General features: G+C 37.3%; 1 pseudogene; it reads left to right on the top strand.

Moving 5' to 3' along the window:
- LOC127432658 (spliceosome-associated protein CWC27 homolog) overlaps positions 1-23,038 on the top strand; it is a 76,061-nt pseudogene that overhangs the window by 40,497 nt on the left and 12,526 nt on the right.

Genomic DNA, 23,038 nt, shown 5'->3' with positions numbered 1-23,038 from the left:
AAAATATCTTCTATTGGTGTATGGGAAAAAAAATGTGCTACTCATGTTTTTCCTTCCACAACATGTTATTCCTTTCTGCATTTTACTAGACTTATTGAGAATGTATTCCTTCCAAGACTGCAAATTAATTCCAGCTCTTGGTTGAATGGCTTTCCACAGTGATGAATTGCGAAAAGAAGCTCGCCAGCTGAAGAAAGAGTTGTTTGCAATCAAACAGTGAAAAGAAGAGGGTGTGAAGGAGGCTGACAGTGAGGGTGAGTGTCTGTGCCACATAATCACAAGCTGTTTAATTGATAGTATTTGAAAAGGCTCTGTAAAATTACAAGTATTCTTTGAGATGTCATGTTTTGTTCTCATTTAACCGTGATAGCGTAATTGGTTTCGCACACATGGTGTAATGAAAATTTGCCAACCTCTCCCAAAATCAAGTCAACATGGACATAAGTCATCTTTCTACATCAGGATTGACTTTTAACATCCAAAATAGCAGAAACCATGTGTTTTTGGAAAACCGGTCCAACAAGTGTTGGCTTTGAGAGTTTTTGGATGACATTAAGGCCGAACACACATTACAAGACACTAGGGATGTGCAAAACTAAATTATGTCAAAATCAACAAGCCGGTGGAAAATCTATATGTTGACCTCACTAATCGAGTAGTTGGTTGTTGGATAACTAGCCGACCAATGTGATCCATCTCAAGTTGCACGTTTAAAGACTCACAGTTTCCTGTTCAGTGTACACAAAAATTCAAAGACCAGTGTGCACCAATTACAACATCATTCTTCTTCCAGACTGATGTTACGAACACGAAATTCTGCTCTCGCACAAACTCGTGCTCATAGTAAAATGAGACATCATTCTTGACAATATACAACATAGGCTTGTACTGAATGGAAAAGAAGAAGAGCTACAGCTGAAAAATATGGATGAGGCTATGGCCGGGTCAACTTATGACACCACCCCCCCCCCCCAAACAAAATCAAAGAGGACCAAACCTAGAGAAATTATCAAGGAGGAGCATCCCCTGGTCCGGAAAAGAGTTGCCCACCTTAAAGACTAAATTGCAAAGAAAAATTAGGAATTTTATTAAGGCATGTCACAGTCGTGCATTAGAAAGGACAAAAAAGCACTATAAAAGTATCATAAAAGTTGTCTCCTGAAAGCATACAAACTTTATTCATTGAAATAAAGTTTCATTGACTATCGGTGTTGTTCACTAAAATATATATATAAATGGTAAATATGCACAAAACAGTTCAGGAACTGTAAAATGTCTTACACATCTTACAACCTGTCCCAATCTAACATTTATGAAAAATACCCTTACCCAAAGAACGCAGTTTAACCTTTTGGTTAAAGTCTACCTTCATGATATAGTTAAGCTGTTAATGTGCTGTATGCCCGTGTGATTTTAAATGTGTTCATTTATTTACTCAACAGCTATAGCAAAAATATGATTTTGGAACTTTAAGGATAGAATTCACAAAGATTGTCATATATGAGACAATTGACCCTTTGCTAAGCTCCGCCCCCCTTGGTTATGGTCGCTCTGACATGCTCTGCAGAACTCCCTATTGGAATGAATGGGAGATTGCCGTGAACGGCAAGTTTTTTCATGAAATATTCTCATAAATGGAATCAGTAATATTCTCAAGTGGGCTGGAATGAATAGTGACATTGTAAATGTTTTTTGTAACAGAAATCGTTAACTTACACTGTAATTTGATTGATAACTGCAGAGACTGAATCAGAATAAAGAAAAACGATTATCACAGTCACTTGAAGAGAGAAAAGTGTCATATGATAGCGATTACACACTTGATAATATTAATGTAAGTGAACAGAACTGCTTATAAATCACCTTTACTAAGACTTGAATTAATACGTAAATGAATTAATGTTTAGACATTAGCTTTAATTTACCTTGGAGGAAATGTAGGTGTCCTCATGTTATTGTTAATCATGCTCATTTGATAATGAGGGCAGTATAATACATAGCATGCCCTTCTTGACTGTTATTTTATTTATTGTTTTAATTTTTAAAGAAAGAAAAACACTGTGTTTATCCTCTCTGGGTACCTCATGTCACTTTTACGAATTTTTTGGATAATTTTGATAAAATCCTGCTTAAAACTACTCCACTACCGTAGACTTTCATTGGAAAATAGCAAACCCATATCAGAGTAATGGCAGCCTGGCAGCAGTTGCTAAGACAGGATTGGTCCCAAACACTTTTAAGGCGGGGCTTAGTGAAGGGTCAATTGTAGTAAGTGTTTGAAACTGCTATGCAAAGTCACTGCTGGAGAAAACAAGCATTTGTGTAATTCAAATTTTGTAACTGACCGAAAACCTCATAGTCACTTATGTACACTTGTGACTACCTGTCTGTGTGACATCTAGCCCTAGTCTTCCCTAAACTTACATCCATTGATGTAGAGACTAAGAAAATTTCATTTCACTGTGTAAAGACCATTTTTTTGTCTCTTTGTCCTGGCTCAACGATTTCTGATGTACTTCCTGTGAGGATTACTGCATGCTTGAGATTTGCACTGACAACCCTTTGACCTCTGTTAAGCTTCGTAATGGCCCTGTTGTATATCACTGTCTTCACATTGTGTGCTCTCAGAGGGCAAAGGTGTGTCCCCTCACCCTATTCTGTTTTAATGGCTATCGTTCGGCCTGGAATGTGGTATTTGCACTTGGTGCAGCCAAAGCAAGTTTTATAGCTACTTTCTTTAGCAATGATATTTTTTTATCATAAAAAATAATTGCAAAGAGATAACTTGAATATCTTCAGGTTTTGTTAAATTAGTCAGAAAAACTAAATGAAATTAGTCATCATGGAATAATCGGACTTATTTCGGAAAGGCGAAAGGTTTGTAATTTTGCTAGCTTCACCAAACAGAATTGTAAAAATACTGATTGTTCAAACAGGTTTCCCCAAACACTCCTCCTGTCTTCCATTGGTTGACAAATAGATTGTTCTGCCCCGAAATCATTATTAAGCCATTGAAAAAATTCCATAGATTTATATCATTGGAGGGGCCCGAGCCACATCTTGGGACCTTTGCATTGTGATGGTAAGTTTTGTCTGGACAAGCACCACTCACATTTTCTTCTGAAAATGTAATTATCTAGTTCATTCTGTTCCAGTGTTATGCAGATACACAATAGTACAGGACAACATTTTCTCTTACTATTTTCATTCTCTTCAAAATCATTGGCTCTTCAGTTGGAACTATGACAGTTAAACTCTAAACAGTCACTAACGCCAGCATGGTGTTGACATTATCCACATTTTTGTGGGAAATGTGGAGTGACCAGCCTTTGTATGTGTGAAAAAAATTCAAATAAACAAATAAAAATGGAAGTGTTACAAATGGTAATGCTGACAGAGTATGGGTATGTTTAAAGACTGTCAGTTTGGGGTTTTTGAGGGCTTTTTTGGTGATTGTCTAAGACAGATTCTGTCAAATGTAAAAGACACCTATTAAATCCTCCAGCCACTACTTGAAAAATATGCTGATATTTGTATATTTATTTAATTATTGGTGAGGCAGTGGCAGGAATTGTCAAAACCATGAAAAAACATGAGACTTATAAAAATAACTGCCTCACAGGAATGATATTTGTGATATTGATAGGCCTAGGCTAAGTACTGTTTGTTAAAAAAAAATAATTGTTTTTTTAAAAATGATAGAACTTTTTTATGGTTGTCAATTATTTGGTGGTTCCTTTTTGGTATTAAAAGAAAAGTTTGCCCAAAAAAGATTTATTTACTCACCCTCATTTCATTTCAAACCTAAATGCTGTTATTTTTTTAGTGGAATTTTTGAAGAATCATTTCTCAACTCTTTGACACATATTGACCACAGCTGTCAAGCTCCAAAAAGGACTAAAAGCACTATAAATTTACCAAAACAGTCTAAATGACTCATGCACTATATTCCAAGTCTTGATAGTTTTGTGTGAGGAGCAGACTGAATCGATGTCATTGATGCCAAAATGACATTGATTCTCGTGTGTGTAGTAACAAAAAATTACTCGGCATTTAGAATTTTGGATGCAAGTGGGGATGAGATGTAACTTGAAACTAGTGAAAGATTATTGACACTTTTGAAAAATATCTGGATGGAGGAACGCACAAACATAGTGCTCCCAGTAGGGCTGGGCGATATGTAAAAAATATTTTATTGATAATTACCTTAAAAAATATCGCAGTATATACGATTATATCATCAACCCCCCTGCCGAGGGTCAGTGAATATTTTAGCTTTTTTGATTTTGCTTTAAAAATTAAATTCATTTATCGAAACAAGAAAAACATAAAAGATGTTTCTAAATTCAAATTGCACTTTAAACGAAAAAAATAAAAATATGAAGTGATCAAAAAATCTTATTTAACCACCTCCTCAAATCCAAACATTTACCGTCTCCAACGGCTCACTTGCTATCACGCAAGCATCCTTCAACAGCAACTGTTGGAAAATTACTAATAGCATACAGATTAAGAGCTAAAGACAATTATAAATGTAAAGATAATAATAATAACAGTAAAGCCTAATAAATTCCCTGGTGTTCCCAAAATAATGCTGCCAAATGTGTGTTCTTATCAAATATGTGTTTGTATTGTGTTTTGGTAATACAGTAAATGCTGCCTAAAGAAAAGAAAATAGAACTCAAGTTTAGGTTCAAGGTGAACGTGTCTTGTATTATATTATGAATTAATCTCTTTCATCTTTGTTTCTATAACAATGCATGTTAACCGCGAACTGGTCCGTGGAAATAAAGCGAACTAAACCTCACAGCACCTCCCGAGATGATCGGAGATCATTTGCACGTCTCTGAACAAACAACGAATTAGACACGGGTATTGACGGCTTTTCTTTCATCTGTTCTTAAAAATATAATAATGTTTGTTTCTTCAAGTGCGTGTCTTTGTGACTAACAGCATTTCTTTTGTCATGTGTCACTCCGAGACATCTTACAGGTCGCCTGCCTGTTGCAAGTAGATGAGCAAAATTACCCGGACATTTTTGGACGAGGAGTTTGCGAACTGGATTCAGCCTCATCGCATTTGGCGTGTGGTGGGTCCTAGATTCACACCCTGACCACTGTTTAATAAAGCCCATTTGGTGACTTCTCAGATCCATGGTTTTGCCATTTCCCGATATTGTCAATCATCATCTGTCAATTGAGTGCCACATTCGGCATCTTTGTAAGACATCATCTATATCCGATAACATCGTCCTATCACCCAGCCCTAGCTCCCAGAACTGTGTGAGACGCGCTGTCGCTCCCAGACATGAGACAAGTTCTTTACAGACTTGCACATTGCGCTGGCATGAAAATTGCGCTTAGGATTAGTGTTCTCACGATTAGTGTTCTCACGAAAATTGAAAAAACTGAGCCATATGAGTTCAAAAAGCTTACATGAAATATAATGGCAGAATTTTCATTTTTGGGAGAGCTTTTCATTTTAATTATCAACAAAATACGAGAAATAGACATTCCAAGTCATTCATTTAAAACCTGTTGTTCTGCCTGTGCTCTGCCTCCATCGCTCTGCTAAAGTGAAAGTTGGCTTTCTTGCCATTTAGTCATCTGGTCCCACCTCCTAATCTCAGTGTTTGTGTTTGAGTCCGCTCCTCTGTGGTTCATGTGTCCACAAGGACCACTTCCAGCTTTCTGTTCAGTCCCAGAAGCAAACACATTTATCTCTCTAATAACTGCACTCCACTCTCTTAGCATATTGTATCTTATTTTAGGAAGAAGCCAATTGTCTCCTCCGCAACTGACCAACAAAACTAGAAGCCATTTGTACCATTTTTAGAATTATTATTTTCGACAGACATCTCTTCAATTTTCAAGACATAAATTATAGCATGTTCTTCTAGTCTGGTTTTCTCTTTCTTGGCATGGCTGTCATTCATGAGAGCCAAAAATAAGAAAGACATGCTAAAAACACTGTCCATTTTATACCCACCCTAAATGATGTGGCAACATTCTTTCTACCACTCTGAGTTATTTATAAAGGTTATGCGTGTGTACACAGGGAGTTTTATTTCAATGGCGCCTTGTCAGTCAAACCTGTTGATGTGCATAAAAAAAGTAGTAAGACCGAAACGCATTTGCAAGTTATGCTTTTATTGTATCAAAGGCAATTGTGTCCTCAAATATATTTTCCATCCTATATAATCGGTCTTAAAGGAATAGTACACCTAAAATAATAATTCTCTCATCATTTACACACCCTCATGCCATCCCAGATGTGAATGTCTTTCTTTTGCAGAACACAAATTATGATTTTTAGCAGAATATTTCAGCTCTGTAGGTTTATACAATGCAATTGAATGGGTGCCAAACTTTTGAAGCTTCAAAAAGCACATAAAGGCAGCATAAAAGTAGTCCATACGACTCCAGTGTTTTAATCCATATTTCAGAAATGATATGAGAGGTGTGGGTGAGAAACAGATCAAAAATGAAGTCCTTTTTTCTAGAAAATATTCTCCCTGCCCAGTAGGGGGCGATATGCATGAAGAATGTTAATCACCAAAAACACAAGAAGAAGAAAGTAAAAGTTATCTGTTTCTCACCCACACCTATCATATTGCTTCTGAAGACATTGATTTAACCACTGGAGTCTTATGGATTACCTTTATGCTGATTTATGTGGTTTTTGGAGCTTCAAAATTTTGGCACCCATTCACTTGCATTGTATGGTCTAAAAGAGCTGAGAAATTCTTCTAAAAATCTTAATTTGAGTTCAGCAGATGAAAGAAAGTCATACACATGGGATGACATGATGGTGAGTAAATGAGATAATTGTAATTTTTGGGTGAAATATTCCTTTAAGAAAGCCCATGTAGTTTACACTTCTCAGAGGATGTTTACAAAAGGTGCATCCTTGTCGTAGTTACAATGCAAAAAACAGTGTGGGATGCAATGCAACAGCCCAAGACATCCATCTGAATGTTTATGGCTGTGGCCGTGTGATGCTTTGAAGGGAATACGAGAGGGTTCTATCGTGCAAGCAGTCTAACAGCTAAAGCACAGCATACTGTCAGCACATTAAATCAAGCGATGCCACTAAAAATATAAAAACTAAACATAAACATTAGGAAAAACAAGATAAATTAGTTGACCTCATTAATCTACTATTCAGTTGTTGGCAGACCATTGGGAGCCATCCGTAAATTAGATAGGCCTACGTACATTTAAGCCTTAAGTATGAATACACAATGGAACATATCCATGCATGGATGCCTCAGTTCCTGGTGAGGGCTGGTGAGGGAGACGCTAACAAGATGAACTTTAGTTTTGCAACAAAAGCTCTGGAGTGAAAATAATGCAATTGTTTTGTTTTTGTTTTTTTCTCCCCTTTTTCTCCCAATTTGGAATGCCCAATTCCCAATGTACTTTTAAGTCCTCATGGTCGCGTAGTGATTCGCCTCAGTCCGGGTGGTGGAGGACGAATCCCAGTTGCCTCCGCATCTGAGACCATCAACCCATGCATCTGATCACGTGGCTTGTTGATCACGTTGCCACAGAGACATAGCGATTGTGGAGGCTTCACGCCATTCACCGCGGCAACCAGGCTCAACTCACCACGCGCCCCACCGAGACAAACCACATTATAGCGATCATGAGGAGGTTGCCCCATGTGACTCTACCCTCCCTAGCAACCGGGCCAATTTGGTTGCTTAGGAGGCCTGGCTGGAGTCACTCAGCATGCCCTGGGATTCGAACTAGAGAACTCCAGGGGTGGTAGCCAGCGTCTTTCACCACTGAGCTACCCAGGCCCCCAAAATAATGCAATTGTTGTAGCGTGAACAAATCTTAATATGTAAGTTATAACCACTTAGCCTCGCAAAGCATCTTTCTCCATTGATGGCCATTCAGAAGTAGCCAGTATTCCAATGAAATTTTTTTTGCAAGCAACATATAATATATGTCATTTTATAATAAAAGATGTTTTACTTGTAACATATTTTTGGAGGGCTCTTAAAAGTGTGAAATGGGCCTATCATTTTACCTGTCTGCTGCCTGTGACATAGCTCAAGATGGTCAGTAGTGAAGGGCTTGGGACTGTTGTCAGGACATAATTTTCCTGCTGCTTCAAAGGAGTCACATGGCATTTACAGATCAAGTGATTGGCTTAACAAAAACCCATCTCAGGAGCTGTGCGGCCATTCATATTTCTTCTTTTTAAGGCCACACATACACTGTATAGAATAGTCGTTTTTCCAACTCTAGACTGCAGAAGATGACCGCATTGTTTAATGGCCCTTAACTATGTTAACTCTTGAAACCAAAACCATGTCTTAGTTGGCCAACAAAAGGGAAATAATCAAAATATGTTTGTCATCACTTAATTTGTAGTTCTTTTCCCCTGGGTGACAGGGGTATAATGTTGTTAGAATAGCCGTCAAACTCAAATACAGTTCTTAGCAACACCAGCTGGAGTCGGTGGAGTATGCTGGTCTTGTGCACCCTAAGGGCATCATCATTCATCAGCCTGCAAGTCGCAGACTAGAGCTGGACCAAAGTGTGAGCGTTGAGCAAGTCGAGCGGAAGGCTTTACGTTTTGCTTGCATAAATCAAAAAGAAAAGGGTTGGTACCAGCACTGATTTTTCGGAAAGGTGATTTCAATCAAATTTCCAAATTTGTGACAATCATGGGTTGGAGACCTCTGTAAATGAGTAATTGCATGGTTCAAGTAGCTAATGACTGCCATTCTGTTCAAATAATCTGTTTGGCGCAAACTTTAGTAACTCAATTAAGTTCCACTCCACCTGAACATTACAACTCAGGTGAGTCCGGCCCTTTCCATTCTGAAATGTTTGTTTATTTCCTAAAGGATTTTCAAAAGATGACAATGTTCAGCAAAATGTTTGTCTGTTAGGCATGCAAATGGGCTCCAATTCTAGAAACAACTGTTTCTGGAGCTTTTGTCAGGTTCTTACGGCCTTATAAGGTGAGTCTTAAAGGCAACATGATATGTGTTCGCAACCCATTTAAATTACGGAATGTGATATATTTCTAAAACAGGATAACATACCAAAAAATATATTTTCAATGAAGGATTACTGACAAACCTTTTTTTTTCATCAGAAAATCATAGAGCACTGAATTAATTTTGAGTGATATTAGCAAAAATGTATATAGCAAAATTTTAGATGTTTTTATAATAGTATACACCGATCAGTCACAACATTAAAACCACCTGCTTAATATTGTGTAGGTCCCCCTTGTGCAACCAAAACAGCGCCAACCCGCATCTCAGAATAGCATTCTGAGATTATATTCTTCTCACCACAATCGTACAGAGCGGTTATCTGAGTTACCGTAGACTTTGTCAGTTTGAACCAGTCTGGCCATTCTCTGTTGACCTCTCTCATCAACAAGGCGTTTCCGTCCACAGAACTGCTGCTCACTGGATGTTTTTTATATAGTGAGCCACAAACATGCTTCACAGTGGGGATGGTATTCTTTTCACTATAGGCCTTGTTGACCCCTCTCCAAACATAGCACTTATGGTTGTGACCATAAAGCTCTATTTTGGTCTCGTCACTCCAAATTACAGTGTGCCAGAAGCTGTGAGGTGTGTCAAGGTGTTGTCGGGCATATTGTAACCGGGCTTTTTTGTGGCATTGGCGCAGTAAAGGCTTCTTTCTGGCAACTCGACCATGCAGCTCATTTTTGTTCAAGAATTGTCGTATTGTGCTCCTTGAAACAACCACACCGTCTTTTTCCAGAGCAGCCTGTATTTCTCCTGAGGTTAACCTGTGGATTTTTCTTTGTATCCCGAACAATTCTTCTGGCAGTTTTGGCTGAAATCTTTCTTGGTCTACCTGAGATCCCCAGTTTTTCCACTTCTTAATAAGTGATTGAACAGTACTGACTGGCATTTTCAAGGCATCTTTATAAAGTTCCAATACCTTGTTACGCAGGTCTTTTGACAGTTCTTTTCTGCTCCCCATAGCTCAGTATCTAGCCTGCTCAGTGCATCCATGTGAGAGCTAACAAACTCATTGACTATTTATACACAGACACTAATTGCAATTTAAAAAGCCACAGGTGTGGGAAATTAACCTTTAATTGCCATACCTGTGTGTGTCACCTTGTGGGTCTGTAACAAGGCCAAACATTCAGGGGTGTGTAAACAACTGTGTGATAATAAATGGCTTCATATGATCACTATCCATAAATAAAAGACCGTTTTTTTTTGTTTTTTTTTGCATGATCAGTCATATTTTCAAAATCAATGCCAAAATTTCACAATTTCTGCCAGGATATGCAAACTTTGAGCACAACTGTATAAACACTAGAGGTGCTATAATAATGACTTTTATTCACTTTCACATGAATCATGAGTAAAACAGTAGATTAATAATTTATAAATATTTAGATTAATAGTTCATAAACATTTTTCGCCGTTACTCACAATGCCATATTATGTAATCTAAACTCTTTTATTATAACGCATGATTTAAAAGACGATATATTTTAAGGCTTGCATTTATGTAACCAGCTACAACCTTAATCAAGCTTGATTAAGTTGCACGGTAGCTCAACTGAGAGAGAGTTGGACTTTGAACATGGAAGACCAGGTTATGAGTACAGCAAAGCATGTGAGTCGACACGTGATCCTAAAGTGTCATAAAAGCCACAAAATGATGATGTTGCTTCAGCTATTGTGTTTTTCATGTCACATTTTCTTTTATGACACTGTCAGTTAAGTGTTGGGTTTAGGGATGTCGGTTTCGTTAATTTAAAACTAGAAGAAAAGAAGAGGTTTTTAATGTAAATGTACATTAAATGTACGTTTGCTTTTTATGACCCTTTTGGTTAGTTTTCAGTTAAAGGTTTAGGTTAGGGTGGTAGGTTTTGTTTTAAAACTCAATAATGTCTTGACCTTATAAACATCATCTTTTTCGGGGAACATTTAACTTGCTTTTAGCGCCCCCTGTCGACATTTCACCTCGAAACTGCAGCGATGCACGTGGAATGAACCACGTAATTTCATGTCCCAAAAATTTTGCAGTCATGTAATTTTCATGAGATCAGGAGAGCAGGCTGCATTTTTCAGTCCAAGCAAAACGTCAGCCATCTCTTTAGTTGAACATTAAGCATTAGTTTTGATTCTGAATCAGGCCTCTCCAACACGCATGTGTTTACCCAATTTCTTGTTTTAAATTTAGCTTTCCATTAGATACTGGAACACTTTTTGGCATCTTTATACTAGAAATAAATACACGCTATTATTTAGGCCACGTCAACACTAATAATATTTTGGTTGAAAATGCATTGATTTTGTCATGTTTACTCCTGTCCTTATACACACTGGAACAGCATTTTTCTCCACCAAAAAGAAGACTTTAGAAAATGCTCTCAAGTACCACAAACTTTGGAAAATGATGACATTAGGAAACAGAAAACATGTGAAGGCGTATTGGACAACAGGGATAGAAACTATCCGTATATCGCCTACCCCTATGCTGAATCATGCACGGTTTGAAACAAAGCATGTATTTATCAAGTAAATAGGGTAAATTTTGATTTCATGTCCTCTTGAAAGTGAAAAACTATAAAGTGGCCAGAGCTGTAGAGGTTTAGTGAGGTGATGATGACCATGATATCAGGGTGTGGCTGGTTAGCATGGTCCAGTTAGAAGTAGAACCTGCTGGTAGATTCCGTATCCATACTATCACACTACCGTAGTAGTAGTAAAGTTGCAGTCATAGTCATTCTTAAAGATAATTTGTCAAGTAAATCCAAATGCAATGGTCAATAAGCAAAAGTAAATAATCTTTAAACAAATGCAGCAGTATTTATTCCCGCTTCACATGGACATATGCACAGCACGCACAAACAACTGAAAGAACGCAAACATTCTTGTCTGATCAAAGGACATTGATATTGCCATACAGCCCTATCTTTATAGTCTGGACTGTGGCCATAATAAACACGCTTTCAGCTCACATTGGCAGTCCTGTTTTTTATATATTCGAAAAGAAGTGCTCAATTTCTACACAGTCAATGTGTTTTAATAGTCTTTGGCTCATTACGTTCTTTCTGTCTTTCTAGTTTTCTATTAGCTCATGTCCCAGACTAAACATTTGCAAACATAGCCAGCTCCAAGCCGTGGCTTTCAAACCAATGCATGTCTCTCACTCGCCCTCTCTCTCTGTTTCTGAAAAATAAATTTCCAGCCTCTCTCCAATGTGGTTTTCAGTGTGCCATAAATACAAAGAATAAACAAATGTTACATCTGTGAGGGGAAATTTTTTTTTCGTTACATGACAGTGCTAAAATGACATAAATCACCGATGTTGGAGGCTCCGTCTGATGTAGTTTGTTCCTCTTGAGCTTGTCGTGGTGAAGCATTCAGTCAAAGTTGCCATGAGGCCAGGTAAAGTTAAAGCAGCGTTGGGCACACTTTGACATCAGTGCCAGCACGTCTGAGCCGGGGAATTTGTAGTGGCACATTAATGCCTGTAGACACCAATATCAACAGCAAAGCCTTGATATTGACTTTTCCAATTCTTGCAATTCTACTGTGGGATTTGGAGAATATACTTCATTTTTAGACACTTCTCCAGTTGGTACAGTAACATTTCTGATTAAATTTCAAGGAATAAGACATTCTGATTAAAGGAATAGTTCACCCAAAAAGGAAAATTCTGTAATTATTTTCTCACCCTAAAGTCTCTCCAAACCCATATGACTTTATTTCTTCCGAGGAAGACAAAAGGTGAATTTTTAGGAAGTCTTCACAGGGTTTATTTGCCATATAATGCAAGTACATAGTGATTCCAGTCTGTCAAGTTTGAAAAAGGATAAAATAAAAACACCATAAAACCACTGTAAAAGTAATCTATACAACTCATGCACCATATTGTAAGTCTTCTGATTTAACCCTTATGTTGTATGTAACCCTTACAATTTTTTTTTTTTACTTAATCCAATTGAAATAAAATTCCTTTGTTCACATATGGTATCTGAAACCACAAAAAAATATGGACCATTTTCTTTACATTTTATTTGTTTTGTTTCACTTTGTTACACTTGTTGTGTCCTGGTCAAAAATGACCGGCCATTGGAAATGATTGGATTAGACTACAAAATACAGAAATATCAAGGGTTCAGGAGCATCCCAGTCCTTTAGATGAGCACATACAGTATGTGGATGCCTGTTTGCAGAAGTCCTCGGACACACACATCATGTGTTGAGCACCCTCTTGTGCATTGTTTTTCCATATCTTTGAGGAATATTTCAAGACCTACTTATTATGTTGCGTTTGGGCTCGTTAGAATCGGGATAGACTGCTGTAAGTTACGATATGTCATTCATCTATGTTGTATGGATGTTTCGGGAAGTAAAAATGAAAAACATGACGAAAAGACACTTCTGTTGATTATATTTATATGTGTCAGTGGGACTTTTGTACACTAATACTCACTGCAGTTTGGCCTCTGAGTGAAACAAATTTGCTCATTGCATTCTACAAATTGATATATAACACATGGCTATTTCATCTTTTTTATGGCTTTACCAACTCTTAATATATTTGTTGTGACAAATTTGCAAAAAAGGAAAACAAAACAGTTCTAATTTGTCAGCAAATTAAAAAGCATTTTTTAAGTATTGGTATGATCAGCTACAGTTGTGCTCAAAAGTTTGCATACCCTTGGAGAATTGGTAATATATGTACCATTTTTAAAGAAAACATGAATGAGCAGGCAAAACACATTTCTTTTATTTCTTATGGGATTCATATTCAACTGTTGGTTATAACAGAATGGCACAATCATAAAACAAAACATGGCAACAAAGAAAAAAATGAAATGACCCCTGTTCAAAAGTCTGCATACCCTTAGTTTTTAATACTGTGTATTGCCCCCTTTAGTGTCAATGACAGCATGCAGTCTTTTGTAGTAGTTGTCTATGAGGCCCCAATTTCTTGCAGGAGGTATAGCTGCCCATTCGTCTTGGCAAAATGCCTCCAGGTCATGCAAAGTCTTTGGTCATCTTGCATGAACCACACGTTTGAGATCTCCCCAGAGTGGCTCAATGATATTAAGGTCAGGAGACTGTGATGACCACTCCAGAACCTTCACCTTTTTCTGCTGTAACCACTGGAGGGTCAACTTGGCCTTGTGCTTAGGGTCATTGTCATGCTGGAAAGTCCAAGTGCGTCCCATCCGCAGCTTTCGTACAGAAGAATGCAAATTGGCTGCCAGTATTTTCTGATAACATGCTGCATTCATCTTGTCATCAATTTTCACAAGATTCCCGTGCCTTTAGAGCTCACATACCCCCAAATCATCAGTGATCCACCACCATGCTTCACAGTGGGGATGGTATTCTTTTCAATATAGGCCTTGTTGACCCCTTTCCAAACATAGCACTTATGGTTGTGACCATAAATCACAGTGTGCCAGAAGCTGAGGCGTGTCAAGGTGTTGTTGGGCATATTGTAACCGGGCTTTTTTGTGGCATTGCCGCAGTAAAGGCTTCTTTCTGGCAACTCGACCATGCAGCTCATTTTTGTTCAAGTATCGTGGTATTGTGCTCCTTGAAACAGCCACACCGTCTTTTTCCAGAGCAGCCTGTATTTCTCCTGAGGTTACCTGTGGGTTTTTCTTTGTATCCCGAACAATTCTTCTGGCAATTGTGGCTGAAATTTTTCTTGATCTACCTGACCTTGGCTTGGTATAAAGAGATCCTTGAATTTTCCACTTCTTAATAAGTGATTGAACAGTACTGACTGGCATTTTCAAGGCTTTGGATTTAAAAAGCCACAGGTGTGGGAAATTAACCTTTAATTGCCATTTAAACCTGTGTGTGTCACCTTGTGTGGCCAAACATTCAAGAGTATGTAAACTTTTGATCAGGGCCATTTGGTGATTTCTGTTTTCATTATGATTTAAAAAGGAGCCAGACAACTATGTGACAATAAATGGCTTCATATGATCACTATCCTAAAAAGTTTTTTTGCATGATCTGTCATATTTTCAAAATCAATGCCAAAATTTCACAATTTCTGCCAGGGTATGCAAACTTTTGAGCACAACTGTATATGCATTTTAAAGTCCAGATTCAAGACTTTAAAACAATACCTAATTTGTTCATATTTAGCAACTGGTTGTTAATTTACTGCGTAATTATTATTTATTTATTTTCCGCAGGGAGTTCCCCCCACTGGCCCGGTATGAACTCAGTTCAAATAATAATTCTATCAATAAAGAAATACATATATATTTTTTTAAATATGTTCAAAAAAGGAGTATAAAAGCTGTCATAATTACTAAAATATATATATATATATATATATATATATATATATATATATATATATATATTTTAAAGATCTAATGCAATGTCTTGTGGTAATATATGTAATATGAGTGATTTATAAACAATCTTAGTGGGCCGGTCATTTTTGACTGGGAACACAAAAACGAACACAACACAAGGGTTATGAGTGATTAACGACTTAAATTCCATTCTGTTCATTACACAAAGTGATAATATCTCTTCAGAAGACTTGGAATATACCACCTTTTAATGTGATTTTATGGGGGATTTTTTTGTCCTTATCAGAGCTTGACAGACCTGAGTCACTATTCACTTTTACTGCATGGGAAATAAACCCTATCAAGCCTTTAAAAATTCACCTTTTTCCAGAGAAGAATGAATGTCACATGGGTTTGAAGCGACAGTGAATAAATAATGACAGAATTTTCTTTTTTGGGAGAATGATTCCTTTAAACTCCAAAATTGCTTCAATATAGCACTATAGAAGTATTATAAATGTAGTAAATACAATATATTACAAGTCTTCTAAAGCCATTGGATAACTTTGTGTGAGGAACAGGCCCTAATTAAGTCATTCTTTAATTGCCATTTAAAATTTTTCTTGTTAATCACTGTGCCAAATTACCGGCTCAGTGTTGAATGTTAACACCATTGTTTGTACTGATTTTGTTGACTTGTGGAACTGTGTATGCCAGGTTAAAAAAACAGTAACTTCTCATCTATATAAAGTATAACAGAACATTTTTTATCGTCCATCTCAACTGTACAGCATGACCAACCAGATAAAATAAGAAGTGACAAGATTACTTGCGCAAGCTATTGACAGTTGTGATTCACGTTATATATTTTGAAATGCCTCTTTTAGATTCTTCCAATTTCATCTGTGTAATCTTTGCAGCATAAATGTTTCTTGGTGGTTTGAAATAAATCCAATTTGTTTTATTGCACAGAAAGTCATTTGGACTGCAAAAGTCTTACAGTTTGGCCCTTTGCACTGATGAGGGTCTAGGGAAGTTTGGGAATGGCAGAAGGATTATTCTTGGAAACAAGCGGCCCATAGGAGCAGTCATCTTCATCTTAGTTTATAGCTGTATAAACTTTATGTATTTCATAGTAATGTCCATATGAAAGTAATAACTTCTGCTCTGGAATTTAGCTGTTTTTCTTAGCATGTAAATCCTTTTGAAGTTAGCCACACTATTTTCAAAATAATACATAGATTGATTGATCCCTGGGGAGAAGTTAGTTTGATGTAGGCTGGAATCACTCTTCTTTTGTCTTAAAGGTGACAGTAAGCCATCCATTGAGGCAGTGGCTGAATACCTGTAGAGCGGGAAGAAGTACGAGGACATGAGGAAGCAGAAACTGAAGAAGGGATCTGGTCGAGAGGCTCAGGTAAGATTAGGGACAACTCACTTAAGTATGACTTTCTTCAGTGGAAAACAAATTGTACATTTTTGAACAATAGCTCAACTTGTGCACTATGTTCTAAGTTTTCTAAAGTTATACATTCACTTTCTGTGATGAGCAAAGTGAAATGTAATTTAAGTTGTTATTCTATAACAGTTTCATTCTGTTCCTCACACAAAGTGATCATATCCCTTCAGAAGCCTTGGAATATAGTGCATGAGTCATGTTTAGAGATCGACAGAGACCGATAATTTGAACAGATATTTACACTATGTAAATATCGGGGAAATGTAAGACAAGACTTTACATTTTAAAATATTAATTAGAACTTTGAGCTTTGAACTAGTGTATATTGCAATTAAAACTAGTCAAATTTATTATTTATAGACTGCGCAATAATAGTTTTGTAAAGCAGAGATTAGTTATAAATGTGCCTAAGAGCAGAAATAAAACAAATCAGTTATGCATGTCGGTTATCGGACACTTAATCACAAAAATAATCAGTATCGTTTTGGTCATTAAAAACCATTAAAGGGATAGTTCACCCAAAAATGAAAATTGTCTCATTTACTCACCCTCAAGTCATCCCAGATGTATATGACTTACTTTCTTCTGCAGAACACAAAGATTTTTAGAAGAATATCTCAGCTCTGTTGGTCCATACAATGCAAGTGAATGGTGACCAGAACTTAGAAAGTCCAAAAATGACATAAAGGAGGCATAAAAGTAATCCATATGACACCAATGGTTAAATCCATATTTTCTGAAGCAATATGATAGGTGTATGTGAGAAACAGATCAATATTTAAGTCCGTTTTACTATCAGTCTCCACCTTCGACCAGCCCTGACTAGTAGGTGGCTGAATGTGAAAGTGAAAGTGTAGATTTACAGTTAAAAATGGTCTTAAATATTGATCTGTTTCTCGCCCACACCTATCATATCGCTTCTGAAGACAAGGATTAAGCCACTGGAGTGTTATGGATTATTTTTATACTGCATTTTGGGCCTTCAAAGTTCTGGTCACCATTCACTTGCATTGTATGGACCAACAGAGATGAAATATTCTTCTAAAAACTTTCTTGTGTCTTCTGCAGAAGAAAGAAAGTCACACACATCTGGGATGGCATGAGGGTGAGTAAATGATGAGACATTTTTCATTTTGGGGTGAACTATCCCTTTAATATCGGTCGGTCTCTAGTTGTATTGATCACTTTTAAAGTGGTTATATGGTGTGTGTGTTTTTTTCTTGGGGGGGGGGGGGGTTTGTCCTTTTTCAAGCTTGACAGACCAGAGTCACTATTCACTTGCTGCCATATAATAAACCCTGTGAAGACTTTTTAAAATGTACCTTTTGTGTTTCACGGAAGAATGGAAGTCAAACTGGTTTACACTAGAATGAGTAAATAATGGCAGAATTTTCATTTGTGGGTTAACTATTCCTATTAATTTAACATATTGTTTCTCGCTCCTCTAAAGATGCTCACCCTTTTGGAACGCTTCAAATCCAAATCTCAGAGGTTCCTGAAGTAAATGTCGAGGAACTAGGCGAGGATGACGATAAGGGCTGGTAAGTGGCTTTTTATTCGCTTCTCTACACTGCTTTCCTCAGTCCTACAGATTTGCAGTTGTCTGTGATGAACTGCATTCTCAGTAACTAATGCCTCATTGATTGTCCCAATGCACGGCTACTGTTTCACATTAAGTTAGCGTAGCTATTTATTTGGACTAACATAGCGAAACGTCCATATTCTCTCCACATCAGGCGCAGCTGCTTGCCTTAAGTGTGCCTGAACCACCTCGCTCGCCAGCCAATGCGTTTGGCCGCGGACAGCGCTGACATCATTAGAACAGTATGCAGTGTTTGTTTTTGCTGTGCTGCAATAGCCACTTGTGGAGAAGTACTGTAGTTTTCTCAGCTGACTTAACTGAGTAAATAACTGCTTTAGCAGACGGTGGGCCCACATGGAATGCGTCACACCCACCGTATGCCAGACAAGCGATCCAGGCCATGGCATTAAAAGCGGCCCCAGCAGAGCACGTTAACCTGCAGTCAGATGCGTGCTGTCTTTTTAACAGACAGTCATCATGAGTGCCAGCAAAACCAGTGCTCGTGATAAGCCAATGTTTAGACTTCTCCATTTTTTTAAGAGTATTCCCAGCCAAAAAGATATGCACATGTTGAGTTGTGGTTGCTGGTGTGCTGGTGTCCATTAGAGATGTGCATGAGTAATCGAGTACTCGTTCTGCACCAGCTACTCCAGTATTAAAAACACTACTTGAATATCGCAAATTAATTTTCCTTTGTGCATTTGCCTGCTTTAAGAAGCGCTGAATTGCTCTGTATTTTCCCTTTGAATCTCTCACCAAATCTCGCCGTTACAAATAGTCCACTGGGAGGGCACTGTGGATATGTATTGTTGAGGTGTTGGATGAGAGAAGATATGATGGCATCTTTGCTTCTAAAGCAAAGCCAAGTTATATTAGAAGGCATACTTGTAATATTTTGTTTCTTATTGAATTATATACAGCTCTGGGAAAAAAATATTATTTATTCTATAAAGTACTGATAACATATCTCCTAAATTCCACATAAAAATATTGTCATTTGGAGCATTTATTTGCAGAAAATGACAACTGGTCAAACTAACAAAAAAGATGCAGTGTTTTCAGACCTCGAATAATGCAAAGAAAACAAGTTCATATTCATTCTTAAACAACACAATACTAATGTTTTAACTTCAGAAATCAATATTTGGTGGAATAACCCTGATTTTCAATCACAGCTTTCATGTGTCTTGGTATGCTCTCTACCAGTCTTTCACATTGCTGTTGGGTGACATTATGCCACTCCTGGCGCAAAAATTCAAGTAGCTCGGCTTTGTTTGATGGCTTGTGGACATCCATCTTCCTCTTGATCACATTCCAGAGGTTTTCAATGGGTTTCAGGTCTGGAGATTGGGCTGGCCATGACAGGGTCTTGATTTGGTGGTCCTCCATCCACACATTGATTGATCTGGCTGTGTGGCATGGAGCATTGTCCTGCTGGAAAAACCAATCCTCAGAGTAGAAGGAAGGAAGCAAGTTTGGAATAATGTACAGATTTTGCTCTTATGGAAAGAAATTGGCATACAACTGATCACAATGTATAGTCAAGACATTAATAATGTGAAAAATTACTATTACAATTTGAAAAGAAAATGTTCAGAACTTCTTAAACTACTTCAAAGAGTTCTCATCAAAAAATCCTCCACGTGCAGCAACGACAGCTTTGCAGATCCTTGGCATTCTAGCAGTCAGTTTGTCCAGATACTCAGGTGACATTTCACCCCACGCTTCCTGTAGCACTTGTCATAGATGTGGCTGTCTTGTCGGGCACTTCTCACACACCTTACAGTCTAGCTGATCCCACAAAAGCTCAATGGGTTTAAGATCCATAACACTCTTTTCCAATGATCTGTTGTCCAATATCTGTGTTTCTCTAACCATTTCTTTTTGTTTTTCTGTTTCAAAAGTGGCTTTTTCTTTGCAATTCCTCCCATAAGGCCTGCACCCCTGAGTCTTCTCTTTACTGTTGTACATGAAACTGGTGTTGAGCGGGTAGAATTCAATAAAGCCATCAGCTGAGGACATGTGAGGTGTCTATTTCTCAAACTAGAGACTCTGATGTACTTATCCTCTTGTTTAGTTGCACATCTGTCCTTCCACATCTCTTTCTGTTCTTGTTAGAGACAGTTGTCCTTTGTCTTTGAAGACTGTAGTGTACACCTTTGTATGAAATCTTAAAGTTTTTTGGCAATTTCAAGCATTGAATGGCCTTCATTCCTCAAAACAATGATTGACTGACGAGTTTCTAGAGAAAGCTGTTTCTTTTTGCCATTTTTGACCTAATATTGACCTTAAGACATGCCAGTCTATTGCATATTGTGGCAACTCAAAAACAAACACAAAGACAATGTTAAAATTCATTTAACTAACCAAATAGCTTTCAACTGTGTTTGATATAATGGCAAGTGATTTTCTAGTACCAAATTAGCAATTTAGCATGATTACTCAAGGATAAGGTGTTGGGGTGATTTATATTTTAGCATCTTCAAAGTAGCCACCCTTTGCATAGAATTGCATGAATTTCCTTCCGAAACAGTAATACATTTTATATATATATATATAAGAGTTTATATATTATAAAAATGTGATAGCCTTTATGTAGACTCGAGTTTATATATGTGCATTACCCCAATGCTGTCAGTAGCTTATTGGTTTCTATGTAAGCAAATATTTTTGCTGTTATTTTCAAATATTTTTTGTTTTCCATTTTTATTGCATATTGTTCATTTTTTTTCCCAAAAGAGAAGGATAGGTTAAGTTGTCTTATTTTGAAAAAGTTTTTGGTAATGTTTGTGAATAAAACAAAACATAAATTTCAGGTTTGTGTCATGCATGTTATTTTTAATGTGTATTAGAGTACTTGACTACAAATTACTTGAAAATGCCCATCCCAAGTGTCCATGTATCTTCCAAAGACATACTATAGTTTTGGTGAGAAACAACTCAAAATTTAAAGCGATATTTCACACAAAAATGAAAATTCTCTCATCATTTACTCACCCTCATGTCATCCCATATTTGTATTACTTTCTTTCATTTGCAGATTTTTAGCAGAATTTCTCAGCTCTGTAGGTCCATACAGTGCAAGTGAATGGGTGGCAAAATTTTGAAGCTCAAAAAATCACATAAAGGCAGCATAAAAGTAATCCATATGACTCCAGTGGTTAAATCAATGTTTTCAGAAGTGATTTGATAAGTGTGTGTGAGAAAAAGATCACTTTCTTCTTCTTCTTCTGTTTTTGGTGATTCTTATTCTTCATGCATTCTGCCCCCTACTGGGCAGGGAGAAGAATTTCTTGCAAAAATTTACTTAAATATTGATTTGTTTCTCACCCACACCTATCATATAACTTCTGAAGAAATGGATTAAAACACTGGAGTCTTATGGATTACTTTTATGCTGCCTTTATGTGCTTTTTGGAGCATAACATTTTTGGCACTCATTCACTTGCATTGTATGGACTTACAGAGCTGAAATATTCTTCTAAAAATCATAATTTGTGTTCTACAGAAGAAAGAAAGTCATACACATCTAGGGCTGCGTAATTTGGACAAAAAGTCATATTGCGATTGCAAAAAAAAAAAAAAAAAAAAATTGCCATTTGAACTGCAATATGATAAACAAACAACTAGTAAGTGATTCCTTTTGACCAGAATTTGTAATGTTTTGCCCATGTTCTACTGTCAATAAACAGACTCACACTATCTACCTTAAACACTATCTTTCCTGGCCACACACACTGACATTGCGCTTGTGCACTGATGCTTGAAACTCCCTAAAAAGAGAGAAGCCAAAAGTGGCAGAGATTCTCTGGCAAACGCGAATAAACTTATCGGCGAAAATATCAGCGCGATAATAACATTTTGCTTTTCCTATTTATCGCCAACCTTTAGGACACAAGAGGTGTCCCATTTGTAATTTTTTGGGATGCACCTATATGGAATTTCTGGGTTGATATCATTCACAGCTGATTGTGGCCGATACCAATAATTGTATTTATTTTTTTTTTTTTAACTAGAGCTGCTAGCTAATAAATTAAAAACTACTTATTTCAAACAAAATAGGTGCCATTAAAAAGCCTATTGTTACAAGCCCCAAAACAAAGTAATGGTGCACAAATGTTGAAATAATCCTTACAGAGTTGACTTGACATTAAGCACTATCTTTACTGGTCACAAACGCTGAGTTTGCACACATGCACTGATGCTTCATATTCCCTGACCAGGAAAGAAGCTGAAAGAGGCATAGATTCTATAGTGCACACAAATAAACGCATCAGCAAAAATATCGGCAGTAATTCCACTATCAGCACAATAATATTTTGACTTTTCCAGTTATCAACCGATATATATTTTGAACCCCTAATCATTTTTAGGTTTCAAAAGGCTGCTCATTAGCGTCCCCTTTGCGGACGCTAGGTGTCTTCACTGATGTGGACTTTACAGCAGACTATTACCCAACAGTCAACGTGGCAAAGTGTATACTCGAGGGACCGAGGGTGGCATTTGGGACAGGGCCACTGTTTGTTTTCATGGCCATGGCTAGGTGTTGTGGCAGACAGTCTTGTATGCCGTCAGTGGTAGCAGCTGCATCAGCCTTTACAGAAGACATTCCTGTCCTTCAGCATACTACAGTATGATGACGACAGAAATGAAATATTTACCATGTCACAATCATCACTAAATCACATGTA

The sequence above is a fragment of the Myxocyprinus asiaticus genome, chromosome 42 (genome assembly GCF_019703515.2).
Source record: "Myxocyprinus asiaticus isolate MX2 ecotype Aquarium Trade chromosome 42, UBuf_Myxa_2, whole genome shotgun sequence".
In the NCBI taxonomy this organism is placed as follows: Eukaryota; Metazoa; Chordata; class Actinopteri; order Cypriniformes; family Catostomidae; genus Myxocyprinus; species Myxocyprinus asiaticus.
The sequence above is the reverse complement of the archived record's forward strand: the minus strand, read 5'-3'. Positions and strand labels throughout refer to the sequence as shown.